Below are 4,595 nucleotides of genomic sequence, written 5' to 3' on the forward strand. Positions count from 1 at the left end.
TCAGCGCTGGGAGCTTTCGTGAGGGCGCAATAGGTGTACATTTCAAATTTGGCAGCCGGGCTCTGCCAGAGTCACATAGGCATTGTTGAATCATAACCAACCAAGGCTTTTGCAGAGCGCGAATGTCTGTTCGGCAGCGAATGCAGTTCCAAGGGACAGTGAAAACCAGGTAGAGCTTTCAGTGCTGGCAGCTTTCGTGTCGGCGCAATCAGTGGACGTTTCAAATTTGGCAGCCGGGCTCTGCCAGAGTCACATAGGCATTGTTGCATCATAAACAACCAAGGCTTTTGCGGACCGCGAATGTCTGTGCGGCAGCGAATGCAGTTCCAAGGGACAGTGAAAACCAGGTAGAGCTTTCAGTGCTGGCAGCTTTCGTGTGGGCGCAATTGCTGGACGTTTCAAATTTGGCAGCCGGGCTCTGCGAGAGTCACATAGGCATTGTTGCATCATAACCAACCAAGGCTTGCGCGGAGCGCGAATGTCTGTGCGGCAGCGAATGCAGTTCCAAGGGACAGTGAAAACCAGGTAGAGCTTTCAGTGCTGGCAGCTTTCGTGTGGGCGCAATCGGTGTACATTTCAAATTTGGCAGCCGGGCTCTGCCAGAGTCACATAGGCATTGTTGCGTCATAACCAACCAAGGCTTGCGCAGAGCGCGAATGTCTGTGCGGCAGCGAATGCAGTTCCAAGGGACAGTGAAAACCAGGTAGAGCTTTCAGTGCTGGCAGCTTTCGTGTGGGCGCAATCGCTGGACGTTTCAAATTTGACAGCCGGGCTCTGCCAGGGTCACATAGGCATTGTTGCATCATAACCAACCAAGGCTTTTGCGGAGCGCGAATGTCTGTGCGGCAGTGAATGCAGTTCCAAGGGACAGTGAAAACCAGGTAGAGCTTTCAGTGCTAGCAGCTTTCGTGTGGGCGCAATCAGTGGACGTTTCAAATTTGGCAGCAGGCTGTGCGAGAGTCACAAAGGCATTGTTGCATCATAACCAACCAAGGCTTGCGCAGAGCGCGAATGTCTGTGCGGCAGCGAATGCAGTTCCAAGGGACAGTGAAAACCAGGTAGAGCTTTCAGTGCTGGCAGCTTTGTGTGGGCGCAATCAGTGGACGTTTCAAATTTGGCAGCGGGCTGTGCCAGAGTCACATAGGCATTGTTGCATCATAAACAAATAAAGCTTATGCGGAGAGATAATGTCTGTGCGGCAGCGAATGCAGTTCCAAGGGACAGTGAAAACCAGGTAGAGCTTTCAGTGCTGGCAGCTTTCGTGTGGGCGCAATCGCTGGACGTTTCAAATTTGAGAGCCGGGCTCTGCCAGGGTCACATAGGCATTGTTGCATCATAACCAACCAAGGCTTTTGCGGAGCGCGAATGTCTGTGCGGCAGCGAATGCAGTTCCAAGGGACAGTGAAAACCAGGTAGAGCTTTCAGTGCTGGCAGCTTTCGTGTGGGCGCAATCGCTGGACGTTTCAAATTTGGCAGCCGGGCTCTGCCAGAGTCACATAGGCATTGTTGCATCATAACCAACCAAGGCTTTTGCGGAGCGCGAATGTCTGTGCGGCAGCGAATGCAGTTCCAAGGGACAGTGAAAACCAGGTAGAGCTTTCAGTGCTAGCAGCTCTCGTGTGGGCGCAATCAGTGGACGTTTCAAATTTGGCAGCCGGGCTCTGCCAGAGTCACATAGGCATTGTTGCATCATACCCAACCAAGGCTTTTGCAGAGCGCGAATGTCTGTGCAGCAGCGAATGCAGTTCCAAGGGACAGTGAAAACCAGGTAGAGCTTTCAGTGCTGGCAGCTTTCGTGTGGGCGCAATCGCTGGACGTGTCAAATTTGGCAGCGGGCTCTGCGAGAGTCACATAGGCATTGTTGCATCATACCCAACCAAGGCTTTTGCAGAGCGCAAATGTCTGTGCGGCAGCAAATGCAGTTCCAAGGGACAGTGAAAACCAGGTAGAGCTTTCAGTACTGGCAGCTTTCGTGTGGGCGCAATCGCTGTACGTTTCAAATTTGGCAGCCGGGCTCTGCGAGAGTCACATAGGCATTGTTGCATCATACCCAACCAAGGCTTTTGCAGAGCGCGAATGTCTGTGCGGCAGCGAATGCAGTTCCAAGGGACAGTGAAAACCAGGTAGAGCTTTCAGTGCTGGCAGCTTTCGTGTGGGCGCAATCGCTGGACGTTTCAAATTTGGCAGCCGGGCTCTGCCAGAGTCACATAGGCATTGTTGCATCATAACCAACCAAGGCTTTTGCGGACCACGAATGTCTGTGCGGCAGCGAATGCAGTTCCAAGGGACAGTGAAAACCAGGTAGAGCTTTCAGTGATGGCAGCTTTCGTGTGGGCGCAATCGCTAGACGTTTCAAATTTGGCAGCCGGTCTCTGCCAGAGTCACATAGGTATTGTTGCATCATAACCAACCAAGGCTTGCGCAGAGCGCGAATGTCTGTGCGGCAGCGAATGCAGTTCCAAGGGACAGTGAAAACCAGGTAGAGCTTTCAGTGCTGGCAGCTTTCGTGTGGGCGCAATCAGTGGACGTTTCAAATTTGGCAGCGGGCTGTGCCAGAGTCACATAGGCATTGTTGCATCATAAACAAATAAAGCTTATGCGGAGAGATAATGTCTGTGCGGCAGCGAATGCAGTTCCAAGGGACAGTGAAAACCAGGTAGAGCTTTCAGTGCTGGCAGCTTTCGTGTGGGCGCAATCGCTGGAGGTTTCAAATTTGGCAGCCGGGCTCTGCCAGAGTCACATAGGCATTGTTGCATCATAACCAACCAAGGCTTGCGCAGAGCGCGAATGTCTGTGCGGCAGCGAATGCAGTTCCAAGGGACGGTGAAAACCAGGTAGAGCTTTCAGTGCTGGCAGCTTTCGTGTGGGCGCAATCAGTGGACGTTTCAAATTTGGCAGCGTGCTCTGCGAGAGTCACATAGGCATTGTTGCATCATACCCAACCAAGGCTTTTGCAGAGCGCGACTGTCTGTGCGGCAGCGAATGCAGTTCCAAGGGACAGTGAAAACCAGGTAGAGCTTTCAGTGCTGGCAGCTTTCGTGAGGGCGCAATCGGTGTACAATTCAAATTTGGCAGCCGGGCTCTGCCAGAGTCACATAGGCATTGTTGCGTCATAACCAACCCAGACATTTGCAGAAAGCTAATGTCTGTGCGGCAGCGAATGCAGTTCCAAGGGACAGTGAAAACCAGGTAGAGCTTTCAGCGCTGGGAGCTTTCGTGAGGGCGCAATAGGTGTACATTTCAAATTTGGCAGCCGGGCTCTGCCAGAGTCACATAGGCATTGTTGAATCATACCCAACCAAGGCTTTTGCAGAGCGCGAATGTCTGTGCAGCAGCGAATGCAGTTCCAAGGGACAGTGAAAACCAGGTAGAGCTTTCAGTGCTGGCAGCTTTCGTGTGGGCGCAATCGCTGGACGTGTCAAATTTGGCAGCGGGCTCTGCGAGAGTCACATAGGCGTTGTTGCATCATACCCAACCAAGGCTTTGCAGAGCGCGACTGTCTGTGCGGCAGCGAATGCAGTTCCAAGGGACAGTGAAAACCAGGTAGAGCTTTCAGTGCTGGCAGCTTTCGTGTGGGCGCAATCGCTGGACGTTTCAAATTTGGCAGCCGGGCTCTGCCAGAGTCACATAGGCATTGTTGCATCATAACCAACCAAGGCTTTTGCGGAGCGCGAATGTCTGTGCGGCAGCGAATGCAGTTCCAAGGGACAGTGAAAACCAGGTAGAGCTTTCAGTGCTAGCAGCTTTCGTGTGGGCGCAATCAGTGGACGTTTCAAATTTGGCAGCAGGCTGTGCGAGAGTCACATAGGCATTGTTGCATCATACCCAACCAAGGCTTTTGCAGAGCGCGAATGTCTGTGCAGCAGCGAATGCAGTTCCAAGGGACAGTGAAAAACAGGTAGAGCTTTCAGTGCTGGCAGCTTTCGTGTGGGCGCAATCGCTGGACGTGTCAAATTTGGCAGCGGGCTCTGCGAGAGTCACATAGGCATTGTTGCATCATACCCAACCAAGGCTTTTGCAGAGCGCGAATGTCTGTGCGGCAGCAAATGCAGTTCCAAGGGACAGTGAAAACCAGGTAGAGCTTTCAGTGCTGGCAGCTTTCATGTGGGCGCAATCAGTGGACGTTTCAAATTTGGCAGCCGGGCTCTGCCAGAGTCACATAGGCATTGTTGCATCATAACCAACCAAGGCTTTTGCGGAGCGCGAATGTCTGTGCGGCAGCGAATGCAGTTCCAAGGGACAGTGAAAACCAGGTAGAGCTTTCAGTGCTGGCAGCTTTCGTGTGGGCGCAATCGGTGTACATTTCAAATTTGGCAGCCGGGCTCTGCCAGAGTCACATAGGCATTGTTGCGTCATAACCAACCAAGGCTTGCGCAGAGCGCGAATGTCTGTGCGGCAGCGAATGCAGTTCCAAGGGACAGTGAAAACCAGGTAGAGCTTTCAGTGCTGGCAGCTTTCGTGTGGGCGCAATCGCTGGACGTTTCAAATTTGGCAGCGTGCTCTGCGAGAGTCACATAGGCATTGTTGCATCATACCCAACCAAGGCTTTTGCAGAGCGCGACTGTCTGTGCGGCAGCGAATGCAGTTCCAAGGGA

Source organism: Mycteria americana, unplaced genomic scaffold (genome assembly GCF_035582795.1).
Source record: "Mycteria americana isolate JAX WOST 10 ecotype Jacksonville Zoo and Gardens unplaced genomic scaffold, USCA_MyAme_1.0 Scaffold_27, whole genome shotgun sequence".
Taxonomy (NCBI): domain Eukaryota; kingdom Metazoa; phylum Chordata; class Aves; order Ciconiiformes; family Ciconiidae; genus Mycteria; species Mycteria americana.